The following is a 19447-nucleotide window of genomic DNA, read 5'->3' on the forward strand; positions in this document are numbered from 1 at the left end:
AAGCATTCACTCTAGTTTAGTTTAGCATACTATTAGTTTAAAAATTAGAAGTAACAAACAACCAAAGATAATTGAAAGTGTAATTAAGAGCACTACGCACTACTAGTTTAGATAGGAATCCAATTCCTAATTCTAGCTCCCTGTGGATTCAATCCCGACCATCTCGGGTAAAAGTTGTTTTCACCGCTCTCGCCACTTTGTAGTGGTGTAGGGTGTCACACTTCCTTTTTTACCTACACCCCGGAAGGGGTATAAGGGAAGTTTTTTTTCTAGCTTAAAGTGACAATCGAAACGGGATTAATTTTTATGTAAAATTCAGAGTCGTCATTTGGGATAATTTATGGTGTCCCAAGTCACCGATTCAAATCCCGAATCGAGGAAAAGATTGACTCTGTTTTACAGTGCGCGAACACAAAAATCCGAGTAAGGAATTTTGTTAACCCGGGATAAAGTGTTAGACATTCCCGAGTTCCGTGGTTCTAGCACGGTCGCTCAAACTGTTAATAATTGGCCTATTACCAGATTTACTACATGTTTTAACCTATTGTGCATTTTTAGCTTTTATAACTGCTTTTAATTATTTTTTTATGGAATTAATCTGGAATAAGTTACGATTGTCGTACACTTGCCGTTTTGGAACACACCACAAACCACGCTACATGAAACGCACCCGTGATTCGTGATATGTTCATTTTATTAAAATTCGAAGTTGTTATGATCGGGCCACATGAAATGCACACCCGAATTGAGAATTATGTACCATGACTATGCCACGGGAACCGTACCCATAGTTATGATAGTTAATTAATCGCGCCTAAGCAAGCTATGATGTTCTTGAATTGTGCATTTCCTAAATTGGGATTAATGTAATGGTATGGGAATTATGGAAATTTATGTGAATAAGATGTGTATAATTAGCTATCAATTCATTAACAAGTTCAATTGTCTTATTAAGACATTAAGACAATAAGACAATGGGTATAGATAATATATCAATTTATATATAAAAAAAAAAACATGCTAACTGTACTTATTATCACATCGGGACCACTGTAACTTGACCAATGTGAACAAATGAAGATATTAAAAGCAACTTTTGAGAAATCAATAGTAACGAATTCATGCAAATTGTTCGTCTGCCCATTCGGTAAATTCATTCACTTTCCCAATTGTCCCTAGTGTCGAAATATCATTTAAAACTCAAAATTCCCAAATTAATGTTAAACCCCAAATCTAGTTCCTTATATCCTACTATCCACAGATTATAAAAGTCCAAAACTTAATTCTTAATCCCAACACCCATGTCAGTCTCAAACAATCCGTAAAAATAAAAATAAAAAACTACAAGGCTAATTAAACAATATCCAATTTAATCACATAGCTGAAAAGACCAATTAATATCAAATAGACCCATGGATTGATTCACACATATCATGAAGAACAGATTTAGGCATTATCACGTGGTTAGTAAGTGAACGACACTTTGATTCTTGCGAAAAACAAATCTAACCAGTAAATTCGAGCCAAAATCAGATAATCACTAAAATCAAACCCAATTTAATACTAGACCAAATATGAAAATACAGATATGAGACAAAAGAAAAAAGATTAAAAAAAAAAACATACCTAAAAAGCAGAGAAACAGCACTAATGACCAAATAAAGGTCTGGAATTCTTAATTCTTGAGATTCAACTGCGACAGAGGAAATAACAGCGGCAAGCAGCTTGAATGTTCTACGAAATCCCAGGAAATATCAATAAAAAAATGCTGGAATTCGAAAATAGCTTTTGCACCTTTTTACTTCGGTCCTGGTTGTTTTCCTTGCGACATTTTGAAGCCCGCATTGTACGTGTGAGATTTATGCAAAGAAGAAAGAGTCGTGGGCCCAGATCTCAGCGGAAAAAATTGAATTCCCATTGTTATGAAAGATTTTGAGCCAGGGAGAGATAAAACATGCTGGGTTTGAGGAGATTCTCCTACACGCCTAATGGATTTTCGAGGTCTTTCCATGGTTGAAAATTATAAACAATACTTAATTCTAAATTAAAAGAAAAAAATCAATAAGCTAAAAATGTAAAAATCAGTTATTTTTGTGATTTTCGAATTCCTATAAAACAAACAATTACTGGCTAATCCTAAAAATGTAAAAACAAATCATAAATGCAATGCATGATATTTTTTGTATTTTTTATGATTAAAATAAAAACTAAACGTGCACAAAATGCAGATAATTAATAAAATCCTACAAAATGGCAAATAATTGAAAAAAATCTATTTTCTTTGATTTTAGAAGAGCAATTCATATAGGGCAAAAATCACGTGCTCACAACAGCCCCTCTTTGCTCGAAAACATGAAGAGTTTTTGGGCAAAGATAAAGTGAGCAATTACGAGCGATTTTTGCCCGTTTGGAAACTTCATGAGAAGCATCTTTTGAAAAATCTGACCGAACATTGCTTCAGAGGTTGCCTACATATCCTTGGCTATAAAGGAATTAGGTCAGTGTAGTTTTGGAAGTTTCGGTAGCTGGGACTACCGGGAAGCTGTGATTTCACTGTTGTTGCTGCTGTTTCTGCTTGTTGAGCTCCTTATTACACAAAAATTAAAAATAAAAAGCTGAACTAGCTAAGCCTATCAACTAAGAGTTACAAGATTCCTATCTATGAGTCTTCTGAAGCTTGATCTTGAGTCTTGGTTGGATCTTCATGCGGACCCTGATCTAAATCTTGATGCTTGTTAGCCGCAGATGTTGGTTCAATCTTCTTCAGCTTTTCAAACCAAGACGGGACATGCAGAGCTTGTGACCTCAGCCCTGTCTTAAGCAGCTCACATCTTTCATTAACTTCTGCATTTGGATTCACTTCTTGTCTTTCTTTCTGTTTTTTTTTTGTTTTTTTCTGGATTGTGACTAACTTCTGTTGATCATCTTGGACTGCTAACTCGCATTCTTGACGCGAGCTTCTTTTGTTGCTGACTTGAATTGCATTCTGAATTGAATTCCCTTTTTCTTTTCAGGTGGGCGCCTGATTGCTGAACTTGAACCGTCTTCTCTTGTTACTTGACATTATTTTCCCTTGTACCTTGAACAATTTTCCCTTGAAACTTGAATTGTCTTCCTTCGAAACTGCTTTCCCTTGAAACTCGAGTTGTCTTCCTTCGAAACTGCTTTCCCTTGAAACTCGAGTTGTCTTCCCTCGTTCTCCATGTGGGCGCCTGATTACAACAAAACAAACAAAACAACAGAAATTTTCCTGCCCCAATTTGATATTGGGAACATCTGTGAGTGTTAACAAAACTATAAATCATATGCGCTGCTGATGAAGGATGCAATGATGAGAGTAAAATTAATGACTCGACTAGGATGTGCGTCTTCTAAACGTGATTGAGCTTGCGGAAACTATAAACTAAGTTTGACTAAAGTAAAAACTCACCATATTCTCCAGGCGGGGCCCCCTGATTTCAGGAAAACTAAACATTGATAATCTTAAGAAAACTAAAAAAATGACTCCCCCATTTTTCAAATTCAGACTTCCCTTTTTTTTAAAAAAAAAATATTATTATCCTAGGAGAAAATTCATCGGACTAGGTTTTCTATCTTAGGAGAAAGATTCATCAGACTAAGATTTTGATCCTAGGAGAAAATTCATCAGACTAGGTCTCTTTTTATTTGGTATCTTAGGAGAAAGATTCATCAAACTAAGATTTTTATCCTATGAGAAAATTCATCAAGACTAGGTCACTTTTTTTGGTATCTTAGGAGAAAGATTCATCAGACTAAGATTTTGATCCTAGGAGAAAATTCAGCAGACTATGTCTCTTTTTTTTTGGTATCTTAGGAGAAAGATTCATCATACTAAGATTTTGATCCTAGGAGAAGTTCATCAGACTAGGTCTTCTATCTTAGGAGAAAAAATTCATCAGACTAAGATTTTGATCTTAGGAAAAAGTTCATCAGACAAGGTCCTCTATCTTAGGAAAAAAAATCGTCAGACTAAGATTTCGATCCTAGGAGAAAGTTCATCGGACTAGGTTCCCTTTTTTGTTATTTTAGGAGAAAGATTCATCAGACTAAGATTTTTATCCTAGGAGAAAATTCATCAGACTAGGTCTTTTTTTTTTTGGTATCTTAGGAAAATGATTCATCAGACTAAGATTTTGATCCTAGGAGAAGGTTCATCAGACTAGATCTTTTTTTTTTGTTATCTTAGGAGAAAGATTCATCAGACTAAGATTTATATCCTAGGAGAAAATTCATCAGACTAGGTCTCTTTTTTTTGGTATCTTAGGAGAAAGATTCATCAGACTAAGATTTTGATCCTAGGAGAAAGTTCATCAGACTAGGTCTTTTATCTTAGGAGAAAAATTCATCAGACTAAGATTTTGATCCTAGGAGAAAGTTCATCAGACTAGGTCCTCTATCTTAGGAGAAAAAGTCATCAGACTAAGATTTCGATTCTAGGAGAAAGTTCATCGGACTAGGTTCCCTTTTTTGTTATCTCGGGAGAAAGATTCATCAGACTAAGATTTTGATCCTAGGAGAAAATTCATCAGACTAAGTCTCTTTTTTTTGGTATCTTAGGAGAAAGATTCATCAGACTAAGATTTTTATCCTAGGAGGAAAAATGTGAAGATCAATGGCAAGATTTTATGCACAATAGCAAGACAAATAAATGCAAAGATTTGAGAAACTTCCCTTTGTCGGATCCTCTCGTCTTTCCTTTTTCTTCTCTTTTTTTGTTTTTTTTTATTTTTCATTTTTGCTCTTTTTGAATCATTTTCCTTGCACCGCTTTGTTCCTGTTTCATACAAACGAAAATTTGTCAGTTTTGAAAATGGTGGTCTGTTTGTGGCCTTGAGTCTTGGGTAGCTTGGCTTCTGCTCAATCAGGTTGAGTCGGCTTCAAGAGACTTTTTCTCTGCATCAACCCTAATTGTTTCACACCCGGTACCATTGTATTTCTGGCTCAATCAACATTATCCCAACTGAAGATCTTTTCTTAGATGACCTTTTCTGATATCTTGAATGACTTCCTGCTTTTGAGCAATTTGTCTGTCAGAGAGAATCACAAGTTATCTTTGCTTACGCCAAATAGGCTGACAAGAGTCTTTTGGGGGAACCTTTGCATGAATCCTCAAGGCACGTTGACAGTAACAACCGAGTGTACTGGCCAAATTTACTTTGTGCAACTGAAAAGCTGGTAGCAGATTTTGAAATCTTTTCTTGCTTGTTTTGACAAGGACTGACTCAGAGGGAAGGACACAATGCTATAAAGAAACAATATTAACAAGAAATGCCCCTGTCGGAAGGACAGAAGGAAAAGTTTTTTTTTTTTCAATAACTAGCCTTAATGGTCATGACATGCATTTTGGACTCAACGGTCTGATCTATCAAACTAATCAAATCTTCCCTTTTGCCATTCTTATGAGCTTTGAAGTCGGGCTTGTTCGTGCCAATTCTTTGCATTAGCTTCACGACTCACTTTCGACTAGTGGTGCCCCGAGGGGTTTTCACCAACAAGTCTCTCTCATTTATTCATCTCTGCTTACCGGCGTCTTACAGTGCCCGTAAGGGTTTTCACTAATAAGACTCTCATTTTTCTTTTCTTTTTCTTTCCCTTTTTGTGAGAAACTCGACGGTGTTCTACGTCATGTGACAACCGTTGCTGATTGCATGCTTCTCTTGGCATTCTACGTCATGAAGGCTCAAAATAAACTCAAAGTAAAGGGGGTTGTTGACTTACAACTCTTGGAATCAACTCTTTCAAAAGTGAAATAAAATCTCTGCCCCAGTTTCAGATGCTGGGGATTTTTGGATTTTTCTATTTTTTCTAATTTTTTTCTTTTTCTTCTAAATTCTTATTTGGTTGGACCGAACCGTGAGGCTGCCTACATATCCTTATTTTAAAGGAATCAGGTCTAACGTAGTTCAAACGTCTGACCTAAACTATTTTTTATCTTTCTTTTTGTTTCTCTTTTTTCTTTTTTTCTCTTTTTTTTCCTTTTTCTTTTTCCTTTTTTTTTGATTGCCCCAACTTCTATTTTTGAGGGCATGGACATTTGACAATTCTTTTTTTTTTTCGAACTTTCTAAGAATTGCCCCAGTTTGTACTCTGGGGGCATGGATTTTTTTTTTGACTCTAAACTTGATTCCAAAAGAGGATAGTCAAAGAAAAATAACACAGGCTCAAAAGAGGTAGCAAAGGATATAAAGTGTTTGAGTAGCAGAAAAAGGGCCTCCCAACCTCAACAACGTCAAACATGGTATCTTTTTGCGATCACAGCATTGACGAACATGTCTGTCTTCTTGGTGTGTCGTGGTTACAAGGCATTTTTTCATCCCTTAGTGACAAACTTTCCAACAAACATCAATTGATTAAACATCCTCAAGCCCGATCTTCACAATGATTTGAATGTGAATTTTACTCGACCTTAGTTCCAAAGTATTCCAACTCTTCATTCATCCTCAAAAGTATTTTTTTTAGTTATCGAATTCCAGATTAAATCAGTTCCTAAGATCTAGCCAAAATTTACGCATGCATGTCATATCATTAGAACTAGCGAGAAAAGAACTAGGAACAGAATGACACAAAAGGACAAACGGTATTTTATTGAGTAAAGGATGAAAGGGTTTTACAACTAGACAAGCAACCTAAAATACGAGTTACAACCCTAAAATAACCCGAATAATGAAAATGGCAACAGAACAGACATACAAGACTCACACAAACAGAATGGAGGGATAGAAGGGTTTGACTCAATAAAACAAATAAAATCTGGATCACAACCCTGAAATAACCCACATAATAGAAAAACATCAAAACAAGCTACTAAGATTCCTTCCTAGTGAGGAGGGAATGATTTTCCAATTGCTAGTCTTGGCATTTAGCCACAGATTTGCTCATTAGAATCAGCAGAGCCTTCTCCAATTTCAAAATCATTAACTTTAGTTAGCAAATTCACGAGAGGATTCTCATACTCCTTGTCATCACGCATCATCCCCGCAAAGTTTTCATCATCATGTACTATAAAGGATTCTGCGCGACATTCTGGATGTCACTGCCTCGGATCACAATCAGGTTTTCCTGGATCATCCTTTCTATTTCTCTTTTCAAATCCCGACAATTTTCAACATTGTGCCTCTGGGCATTGGAATGGTATTCACACCTTTTAGAAGGGTCAAAGTTTCTCGTACGTGGGTCCACATGATTTGGAGGAATAGGTGCAATCATATCATAATACTTTAACTTCTTAAATAAGCTTGCATAGGACTCTCCTATTGGTGTAAAATTATTTTTCAACCTTTGTTCCCCTTTATACCTCTGGCTTGGATGTGGTTTATAAGGCACCTGAAAAGTTTGTGGAGGCTGTTAGAGATTTCGTGATGCTCGTGCTCGTCTTCTGGGGTGTTTTGGTGGCTGGAAAACATACTGAGGTGGAGCGACAGAGTATTGAGGGTTCTGAGGTAGATAATACTGCTTAGGAGAGTCATGAAAAACTCGAGGAGGCTGCACATACCTTCGAGATGTTCTCCTCGGACCTCTTCTCGACCCTAATGTCATCATGATTTTTTCAACCTTCTCATTTGTATCGCTAAAATTATCAGACTCAACCCGAACAGCCTGAGTTGCGGCTTTAAAAACTGCTTGACTTATAATTTTGCCTGTCTTAAGACCATTCTCTACCATTTCTCCCATTTTGATTGCTTCCGAGAAGGATTTGCCAACTGCGGACATCGTGTTTTGAAAGTAATCTGGCTCTTGCGCTTGAAGGAAGATAGTGATTAGCTCGTGGCCATCCATGGGTGGCTTAACTCAAGCTGCTTGCTCTCTCCATTTAATGGCATATTCCCTGAAACTTTCACTTGGTTTCTTCTTCAAGTTTGAAAGAGAAATGCGGTCTGGGGCAATGTCAATGTTGTATTGGAACTGATTGACAAAGGCCTGTGCCATGTCATTCCAGACGTACTAGCGAGATATGTCTTGATCTAAAAACCATTCGGATGCTACTCCCGTAAGGCTTTCCCCAAAATAAGCCATCAGTAATTCTTCGTTTCTTCTCGCACCTCTCAGTTGATTGCAATATCTTTTCAGGTGGGCTATGGGGTCTCCATTTCCATCATACTTTTCAAATTTGGGAGTCTTGAAACCAGGTGGCAAGTGGACATCGGGGAACATGCATAGATCTTTGAAGGCAACACTCTTTTGACCTGCCAACCCTTGCATGTTTTTCAACCGTTGTTCTAAGTATTTCACTCTTTGGGTCATTCTTCCTGTACCATCTTTCGGGCAGGCTTCTTAATATTTGCAGGAATATCAAACAAGTGTGAGTGGTACTCAGGAGAGTGGTATTGCTCTTACTGTGTAGCAAATTCTGACTCACGACGAGGTTGTCATTAACCATTGGCCCATGCTTGACACATTTTGATCATTTGTTGTTTCAGTATTCTATTTTTCTCAAACACAGTAGACTCTGGTTGAAACCTCTGACCCTGAGTCTCTTGAGCAGTTGTAACAACTTCTATGTCAGTTATCTTTTTTCTTTGGATTTTGTGTTTCCAGCTTACCGCAAACCGACCACCTCAACTTTCTTCACAATTCAAAACAAACATGTTAGAATGGACTCAGTCGGTCCTTATTATTATCAATATTTTTCATTTCTTCATTTTTTTTTCTTTTTAATAGTGATCGAACCTGATGTGAGTTGCCTACGTATCATGTGGGAACATGAATCAGATCTTGCGTAGTTCGGGAAGATCATGAATAAAGTAAATAAACTAACTCTTTTTTTTTTTTTTTGAAATTCGTTTTTTTTTTTTCGAAAGAAATACTTACAAAGAAAGAAAATATTTTTGGATATCAATTTTTTTTAAGGATTTTTGAAAAGAAAGACTTCTAAAAAAAAGAAAAAAAATATTTTCTTGAATTTTAACTTCTTTTTCTTTTCTTTTTTTCTGAAAATTTCGAAAGAAAAACTTCTAGAGAAGAAAGGAAATATTTTTTTGAATTTTACTTTGAATTTATGAAAGAAATACTACAAAAGAAAAGAGAATTTTTTTTTGAATTTGCAAACAAATATTTTTGGATTTTTAGAGAGATTAGAAGAAAATATTTTTGTATTTATTTTTAAAAAAAAAATTGGGGTCTAAAAGAAAGACTTCTAAAGAAAGAAGTAAATACAAATATTTTTTGGATTTTTTTTTTTAAAAAAAATGGTGTCTAAAGACTTTTCTAGAGAGGAAGTAAAGAAAAATATTTTTGAATTTTTTTGAAAATTATGGGTCGGAACCGATGAGGTTTGCCTACGTATCTCACATCCGGGGAGAATCAGACCCGCGTAGTTCGCCCAGTTTTGACGGAACAGGAAAACATGACACTTGAAAATTTTGGCTCGTTTTGAAATGACCTTTTTTTTCCAGAATTTTCTAAATATCTACCTCTCACTTTTTGTTTCTTTCTTCTTCTTTCTCCTCTTTTTTTTTGAATTTTTTTTCTTTTTTTTTCATTTTCTTTCCTTATTCTAGAAGTCAGTCAACATGCAAGCCGAAACAGACAAATACGAAAGTAGCACGTAAGATGCATCAAGATGGTATTTTGATTTTTGGGTATACCTGTCCTAGACGGACCCAACCCCTGTATTGAGTCCCCAAAGTCAAAATGCACATGAGGCAAACAAACGTTCCTACTAGGGATCTGGCATGTGGTTATGTTATACTAGGTTTAAAAACCTGGGTTTATTTGTTCTAGACCTGGCTTACCCGAACGGACAGCTCGAGCCGAGGGGGGCTGCGTACCGGGAATACAGAAGCTTCACCGGCTTTGCAACTTATCTGAACCTCGTTCTAAAATTTGGGATATGACTCTAACAGAAGAAAAGTCACACGAAGTGCACACTCCTCCATGATTTAGAAGACTCAGAGAGAGGAAGGGTTTCGTAGCAGTTTATATACAGTTTACAGAATATCAAAGCGGTAAAAACAACAATTAGCCCATTAGGCCCAAACATATAACAAAATCAGATAATGGATAAAGTCAACTATAACAATTCATCTAAGCTCGAATTCTTGAACTTTGAACCAGAGATTCTGGGTTCGATCCCCAGCAGAGTCGTTAGAGCTGTCACACCTCCTTTTTTACCTACACTCCGGAAGGGGTATAAGGGGAGTTTTTTTCCAACTTAAAGTGACAATCGAAACGAGATTATTTTTATGTAAAATTCAGAGTCCCCACTTGGGATAATTTATGGTGTCCCAAGTCACCGGTTCAAATCCCGAATCGAGGAAAAGATTGACTCTGTTTTACAGTCTGCGAACACAAAAATTCGAGTAAGGAATTCTGTTAACCCGGGAGAAGGTGTTAGACATTCCCGAGTTCCGTGGTTTTAGCACAGTCGCTTAAAGTTAATAATTGGCCTATTACCAGATTTACTACATGTTTTAACCTATTGTGCATTTTTAGCTTTTATAACCGCTTTTAATTTTTTTTTTTATGAAATTAATCTGGAACAAGTTACGATTGTCGTACACTTGCCGTTTTGGAACACACCGCAAACCACGCTAAATGAAACGCACTCGTGATTTGTGATATGTTTATTTTATTAAAGTTCGAAATTGTTATGATCGGGCCACATGAAATGCACACCCGAATTGAGAATTATGTACCATGACTATGCCACGGGAACCGTACCCACAGTCATGATAGTTAATTAATCGCGCCTAAGCAAGCTACGATGTTCTTGAATTGTGCATTTCCTAAATTGGGATTAATGTAATGGTATGGTAATTATGGAAATTTATGTGAATAAGATGTGTATAATTAGCTATTAATTCATTAACAAGTTCAATTGTCTTATTAAGACATTAAGACAATGGGTATAGATAATATATCAATTTATATATAAAAAAAACATGCTAACTATACTTATTATCACATCGGGACCACTGTAACTTGACCAATGTGAACAAATGAAGATATTAAAAGCAACTTTTGAGAAATCAATAGTAACGAATTCATGCAAATTGTTCGTCTGCCCATTCGGTAAATTCATTCACTTTCCCAATTGTCCCTAGTGTCGAAATATCATTTAAAACTCAAAATTCCCAAATTAATGTTAAACCCCAAATCTAGTTCCTTATATCCTACTATCCACAGATTATAAAAGTCCAAAACTTAATTCTTAATCCCAACACCCATGTCAGCCTCAAACAATCCGTAAAAATAAAAATAAAAAACTACAAGGTTAATTAAACAATATCCAATTTAATCACATAGCTGAAAAGACCAATTAATATCAAATAGACCCATGGATTGATTCACACATATCATGAAGAACAGATTTAGGCATTATCACGTGGTTAGTAAGTGAACGACACTTTGATTCTTGCGAAAAATAAATCTAACCAGTAAATTCGAGCCAAAATCAGATAATCACTAAAATCAAACCCAATTTAATACTAGACCAAATATGAAAATACAGATATGAGACAAAAGAAAAAAGATAAAAAAAAAAAAAAAAACATACCTAAAAAGCAGAGAAACAGCACTAATGACCAAATAAAGGTCTGGAATTCTTAATTCTTGAGATTCAACTGCGACAGAGGAAATAACAGCGGCAAGCAGCTTGAATGTTCTACGAAATCCCAGGAAATATCAATAAAAAAATGCTGGAATTCGAAAATAGCTTTTGCACCTTTTTACTTCGGTCGTGGTTGTTTTCCTTGCGACATTTTGAAGCCCGCATTGTACGTGTGAGAGATTTATGCATAGAAGAAAGAGTCGTGGGCCCAGATCTCAGCGGAAAAAATTGAATTCCCATTGTTATGAAAGATTTTGAGCCAGGGAGAGATAAAACATGCTGGGTTTGAGGAGATTCTCCTACACGCCTACTGGATTTTCGAGGTCTTTCCATGGTTGACCGCATAGCTCATGGTTGTAGCTCCCTTGTTGAGGATGAAAAGTGAGTGATCGAAGAAGGGTAACGGCGCTGCTGAAAGGAATTTTAAGGAATTAGGTTTTTTTTTCTAAAGGGGTCTCCAATTGTCTTAGATCATCTTCTAGGTCTAGATTTTAGGTATTTTAACGAGAGGGGGGGCTTGGCCGGTTCGGGTAGACTAATTATTTTTGGCTGAATTTTTTGGATTGATTTTGGCTTTAAAAATGGCTCAATTGCTTAATTTAAAACCTCATTGCAATTAAATACTTATTCCCTTTTTTTTTCTTTTTCTTTAGTTAAAAATGCTAGAAATTAAAATTCTAGATTATCCAAAAGTGTGAAATTAAACTAATTAGCTAATTATAAAAAATTATAAACAATACTTAATTCTAAATTAAAAGAGAAAAATCAATAAGCTGAAAATGACAAAAAATATAAAAATGAGTTATTTTTGTAATTTTTGAATTCTTATAAAATAAATAATTACTGGTTAATCCTAAAAATGTAAAAACAAATCCTAAATGCAATGCATGATATTTTTGGTATTTTTCATGATTAAAATAAAAATTAAATGTGCACAAAATGCAGACAATTAATAAAATCCTATAAAAATGGCAAATAATTGAAAAAAATCTATTTTCTTTGATTTTAGAGGAGCAATTCATTTAGGGCAAAAATCACGTGCTCACATAGGGTTGGCACCGATCAGGTTTTCACGGATCATTAGAGGTTGCAGTATTTGTTCAAGCAAAAATAGCTCAATTTGAGGCAAAGGAGGTGGTTGGAGCTATTGAAAGACTATGATATCACCATCTTATATCATCCTGGGAAGGCCAATGTGGTGACCGATGCTTTGAGTAGGAAGTCAGCTAGTATGGGCAGTCTTGCGTACATTCCAATCGGTGAGAGACTGCTTACATTAGATGTTTAGGCCTTAGCCAATCAGTTCGTGAGGTTGGATGTTTCTGAGCCCAATCGTGTTTTAACTTGCACAGTTGCTCGATCTTCATTGTTTGATCGTATCAGGGAGTGGCAGTATGATGACCCTCATTTTCTTGTCCTTAGGGACACAGTGCGGTACGGTGATGCCAAGCAGGTTACGATTGGAGATGATGGAGTTTTGAGGATGCAGGGTCGTGTTTGTGTGCCTAATATGGATGGGCTTTGTGAGTTGATTCTAGAGGAGGCCCACAGTTCTCGGTATTCTATTCATCCGGTCGCCGCCAAGATGTATCAGGACTTACGGCAGCATTATTGGTGGAGGAGGATGAAGAAGGATATAGTTGCATATGTAGCTCGATATCTAAATTGTCAGCAAGTAAACTACAAGCATCAGAGACCTGGTGGTTTGCTTTAGAAAATAAAGATCCTGAGTGGAAGTGGGAGCGTATCACTATGGATTTCATTGTTGGAATCCCACGGACTCAGAGAAAGTTTGATGCAGTTTGGGTCATTGTGGATAGATTGACCAAGTCAGCGTATTTCATTCCTGTGATAGTTACCTATTCTTCAGAGCGGCTGGTAGAGATTTATATCCGTGAGATCGTTCGTCTTCACAGTGTGCCCGTGTCTATCATTTCTGATCGAGGTACGCAGTTTACCTCTCACTTTTGGAGGGTAGTACAACGTGAGTTGGGTACGCGGGTTGAGTTGAGCACAACATTTCATTCTCAGACGGACGGAAAGTCTGAGCGTACTATTCAAACCTTGGAAGATATGCTCCGTGCATGTGTTATAGACTTTGGACGATCGTGGGATCAGTTCTTGCCACTAGCGGAGTTTGCCTACAACAACACCTATCAGTCGAGCATCCAGATGGCTCCCTATGAGGCATTATATGGTAGACGTCGATCGCTGGTTGGATGGTTTGAGTCGGGGGAGACTCGGTTATTGGGTACAGATTTGGTACAGGATGCCTTGGATAAGGTTAAGATCATTCAGGATAGATTTTGCACAACTCAGTCCAGGCAGAAGATTTATGCCGACTGTAGGGTTCGAGATATGGCATTCATGGTCGGAGAGTGAGTGTTGCTTCTAGTATCACCCATGAAGGGTGTAATGAGGTTCGAAAAGAATGGCATGTTGAACCCTAGGTACATCGGGCCTTTTGAGATCCTTGAGCGAGCGGGAGATGTGGCCTACAGACTTGTGTTGCCACCAGTCTTATCAGCGGTACATCCAGTATTTCATGTGTCCATGCTTCGAAAGTATCACAGCAATTCATCCCATGTGTTAGATTTTAGCACTGTCCAGTTGGACAAGGATTTGACCTATGAGGAGGAGTTGGTAGCTATTCTAGACTAGCAGGTTTGTCAGTTGAGGTCGAAAAGTTATCGTTCAGTTCGAGTGCAGTGGAGAGGTCAGCCTGTTGAGACAGCTACCTCGGAGTCCGAGTCCGATATGCTGAGCAGATATTCCCATATATTTACCAGCTCAGGTAATTTTCTATGTTCGTTCGAGGAAGAACGATTGTTTTAGAGGTGGAGAATGTGATGACCCAAAAGGTCATCTTATATTTTAGGACTCGATTCTATGTTCCGAGGCCTATTTAAAATCTTATTTTTACCCTCCTCATTTGTGTGCACAGTTCGAGCGTGTTTCCGGAAAGCTTTTATGTTGAAAGTAAATGAAAATAATAATTTTTGCCTTTAAAAGTTGATTTAGTTGACTTTGGTCAATGTTTTGAGTAGATAGACCCGGACTCCTGTTTTGACAATCCCAGTGGGTCCATATCGAAATATGGGACCTGGGTGTATGCCCAGAATCGAATTCCGATGTCCTTAGCTCAAGATGTGAATTTTTGATGAAAATTGAAAGTTTGAAAATTGAATGGTTTTAAGTATTTGGTTAATGTTTAATCTCGTTGGTATCAGATTCGTATTTTGGTTTCGGAGCTCGATACAGTTTCAGTATGATATTTAAGAGTTGTCTGTGAAATTTGGTGAGAAACGGAGTTGGTTTGACGTGATTCAGACATCCGGTTGTGAAAATAGAAGTTTTAAAATTTCTTGAAAATTTCATTCAATTTGGTGCTAAATTCATAGTTATAGGTGTTATTTTGGCGATTTGATCGCGTGGGCAAGTCCGTATGATATTTTAGACTTGTGTGCATGTTTTATTTGGAGCCCCGAGGGCTCGGGTGAGTTTCAGACAGGTTAAGGGATGTTTTAGACTTAGAAATCTGGTGTGTTTTGCTGCAGCTGGTGTTCTGATATTTTGTGCTTCGCGATCACGAAGGGGAATCTGGGTTGGGAAGGATTTCACTCTACGTGAACGAGAAGGCTGGATCGCGAACGCGGAGCGATGGGGGATTTACCCTTCGCGAAAGCGACCAGCCCAACGAGAACGTGATGCTTTAGGGACCTAGGGGAAGAGTCACTTATTCTTCATCACGAACGCGAGCGAGGGCTTGCGAACGCGAAGGCCAGTGGGCGTAGCCTTCGTGAACGCGATGGGAATTTCGTGATCGTGTAATTCTTTAGGAAGTTGCTCTTTGCGAACGCAACAGTGTCCTCGCGAACACGATGAACACTGTTGCTCAACTATTAAACAGTCCCATTACGGGACTTAGGCCATTCTTTCAAATTTTCAAAAGCCAAACGACCTAGGGGAGATTCTCTTAAGCTAGTTTCTTCCCCAAAGTGTTCGTAAGTGATTCCAAACCATTTTTTTTCAATTACCCATTGCATTCCATGAATTTAAAACCTAAAATCTAGGATTTCCATGGTAGAAATTTGGGGTTTGGGTAGAATTAGGGATTTTATGGAAATTGGGATCTAGACATCAATTTGGGGTCGGATTTCAAAACTAATTGCATATTCGGGCTCGGGGGTGAATGGGTGAATGAGTTTTTGTCCGAACCTCGAGTTGTGACTAAGCGGGCCCGGGGTCAATTTTTTGACTTTTTGGAGTAAAGTTTGGGAAATCTAAATTTATGCATTATAGTTGATTCTTTTAGCAATAGTTGATGTTATTGAGTTAATTGTGGCTAGATACGAGTGGTTCGAAGGTGGATACTAGATGAAAAGCGGTAATTGAGCATTGAGTGGCCCGCGGAGCGAGGTAAGTGTCGTGGTTAATCTTGGCTTGAGAGATTAGGTCTTATTTGCCTATTTGCTAAGTGTTTAAATGTTGAATACAACGTATAGGTGAGGTGACGAGTACCTATGCGTTTTATGTTGAGTCATGAAATGCTAGTGAGTCTTATTCATAAAATTATAGCTTTTCATGGTCATATTATCCATGTTTAGACTAGTTTATTGTTATGTTGATCGTTCTTATCATATGTACGGATTTTGACATTGATTGAGTATTGACTCAAAGTCGAGGTTGATATTGTGGAAGCAAATGTTGAAGTAAGACTTGTTGTTATCATTTCTATCTCCCTATTATTATTGTTCCTTGTTTTGGTGAGGGAGAATGTTAATGCACGAAGGGTGATGCCGTGCCATGTTATGAGAGAGTTAATGCACTAAGGATAATGTCGTGCCATTCTTATTTGATTTATATGGTGAGGGTGAGAGTAAAAGCATGAAGGGTGATGTCGTGCCGTTTATTGATTATCTGATGAGGTTGAGAGTAAAAGCACGAAGGGTGATGCCGTGCATTTTCCGTTACTGTATTTACTTATTATTACTGGTTCAAGGTGTTCTAGCTGCTTAAATTTCTTTACTGCTGTGTTTTTCTTTATCTTGCAATCCCCTCAGCATGTTTCCCCTCTCGTTATTATCTGTTATGCTTCTATTAGTTGTTATTGTGCTCATATATTGTTTAAGTGCACAGGTATATGTATGTGTCTTTTCCTAGCCTCGTCACTACTTCACCGAGGTTAGGCTCGCACTTACCAGTACATGGGGTCGGTTATACTGATACTGCACTCTGCACTTTCTGTGCAGATTTTGGTACTGTCCTGAGTTGACCCCGAGTTTAGTAGCTGGACTTCATTGATAGGAGACCAAAGTAGATCTGTTGGCGTTCGCAAACCCTGGAGTCTCTTCCGAGACTTGTTACTTTACTGTTTCTTTCTTTCAGAACAGTGTAGTATCTTTCAGACCTTGTTTGTAGTAAACTGTAGTAGCTCGTGAGTTGTGACTCCATATCCTAAATGTTTCAGTTGCTTTGGGTTTTATAATATTCTGTTTAGCTTAATTAAATTCTATTATTCAAAATTTGCTGAAGTTGATTTTGTGAATACTCTAACATTGACTTGCCTAGCAAGTGAAATGTTAGGCATCATCACGGTCCTGAAGATGGGAATTCCAGGTCGTGACACACATTGCAGACAAACATGCTTGACTATATATTAAAACAATGCTATAACATGGGAGAGTTAGGAATTACTTTGCAGGAAATAGTAGATTAGTAGGAAGAGATTCATTAAAGCAGAATTTGAGCAAACAATTTCTACAAGGATCCTAGAAATCCAAGGCATGAATGTGAACTCATGATAAGCAAAGGACATGACGTTAAGGCTACATGACCATTTAGGCAAACTTAAGACGGCAGAAACCGCTTGGATCAAATATGTAGAGTGAAGGTCTACTACACATGTTTAAACCTATCAAGTTCAATAATAGAGAACATGAAGCTGCAGAACACCATGGACACAATAGAATTACAGAAAGTATATGACAATACAATGCTGAGAGTTCACAAATAACAAAGAGACTTTAAGGTATGCTTGTCTAAAAGTTCAAACAATGTTGGCATACATAATACAGATACATGAACAAGTAGAGGAATAATATTATGGCTGCAAAGGGTCAAGAATGCTAACCAGTTGCGAAGAGAGTTGAACAAAAGAGTGAGTAACTCAGAATCTCAGCAATGACAACAAAGTAAAGACAACACTGAGAACCCCAAGTCCTAGTGCGTCAGAGTTCACAAGAGCTTCAGTGAGCCCCGAGTAGTGCTCGCAATATGGAGGGCAAATAGAGAAGATTCTAGTGGCCTTGGCTTTCAGCCGGCCACAATCAAGAGAGCAGAAATAATATGTAAGGTGAAAGTGAGAGAATAGTAATAATGGTTAAGCGATTCCAGCTCTGTTCAAAGGGAATTAGCGGAAGGGTTTATATAGTAGCAGAAATTGAAAGAACAAACATGGAAAACAATTTATCAAACACAAAATGAGAAAAGAAAACCACACGCAATCAATAATAGAATTGGTAAAGGAAAAAAATTGTAATTTCAAACCCTAGTTCAACGAAAAAACAAAGATTGGCCAAGGATCTTGGTAAATCGGACTCATATAACCTAGTGGTAATGAAATATCGTCTAAGTCTCGAAGATTGATGACGATTGTTCATAACTCAAGGCGTGGTACTTTGCCAAAAATAGGCAAGTACTAAGTGATGTAAAAAATGTGTAAGTAACAAGATGACAGAACGTATAAGGTAAGGAAATCGTGGATTGATTCCATTTTTGGGTGGGAATCAGAGAGAAATTAGGAGGCAGCCGCTAGGGTTTCTCGGAAGAGGAAAGGGGTTGAGAGGTTTTGAGTGCGACTGATAAGAGGGAATGAGGATTAGGGTTTTGGGTTGGGTTAATTAAAAGAGGAGATGACATGTGGGTCGATGATCTCCCAAGATCAACAGTCAGGATTTTAAGGGAGGCAGATCAGGTTAAATGGACGAGTATAGGGTAGTGGGTCGTTGACATTGGGCTGGGGGTTTTTGGGGTGTTGGGCTAATGGTTTGGGCCAAAATTTGGTCCGAAAATTAGCCTATTTTGGGCCACCTCTTGAAACCATTTTAAAATTAATAAAAGTAAATTATTAAAATATCTAATAAATGGTAAAAATAGTTTTTATGTTATACAAATACATAAAAAATGACTACATATTATAAAAATATAAAACGCTACTTTAGCATGAATAATATAATAAACACAATCATTTGTAGAATATAGGCTATTTTTGCAAAATTATGTAAATAACTTAAAAATATAAATTTGCTTATATAAAAATAGAGTAAAAATATTCTCGAACATATATGCTGATGCAAATAATAACTTTGGGTAATTAAATTGTCGCAAAATAAATAAAGGGGTAATTAATAAATGTTTAAGTAATTTACATGTAGGAAAATTAATTTTAAAACTCTAAAAATTGAGGAAAATTATAGAAAATACTTATATAAATCTTGTAAATCAAATAGTGATGCAAAAATGACATTTTGAAAATATATATACTATTTGAAAATATGTGAGGGCAAAATTGAGTATCAACAACTGCCCCTCTTTACCCGAGAATGATGAATGAGTTGTCGAGTAAAGAAAATGATGACCAAGTTTGGTCGAATTAAGTGGGAAATGATGTGATTTAAAAAATGGGTGTCGAACCCTGATTCTTGAGTTGCCTACATATTCTTGGTATTACGGGAATTACGCTGTGTGTAGTTCTGGATCCAATGGCAAACAAAACCGACGGAGTTGTTATAAGAATGGTCATTTGTTTCGAAGAGGTTCTCTTGAGTAAGATAGTGCTGTAAGTAATGGACAATTTTTAGGTGGAGTCATGAATGA

General features: G+C 37.0%; 1 long non-coding RNA gene across 1 annotated transcript; it reads right to left on the minus strand.

Annotated features, from left to right (window-relative positions):
- Positions 1-2485: 2485 nt before the first annotated feature.
- On the minus strand, positions 2486-12094 carry LOC104226605 (uncharacterized). The gene is made up of 2 exons (XR_011406935.1): positions 11516-12094; positions 2486-3250 (listed from the first exon to the last, which is right to left on the minus strand). It is a non-coding gene; the product is annotated as an uncharacterized lncRNA (long non-coding RNA).
- Positions 12095-19447: the final 7353 nt, after the last annotated feature.

The sequence above is a fragment of the Nicotiana sylvestris genome, chromosome 4, assembly GCF_000393655.2.
Source record: "Nicotiana sylvestris chromosome 4, ASM39365v2, whole genome shotgun sequence".
In the NCBI taxonomy this organism is placed as follows: Eukaryota; Viridiplantae; Streptophyta; class Magnoliopsida; order Solanales; family Solanaceae; genus Nicotiana; species Nicotiana sylvestris.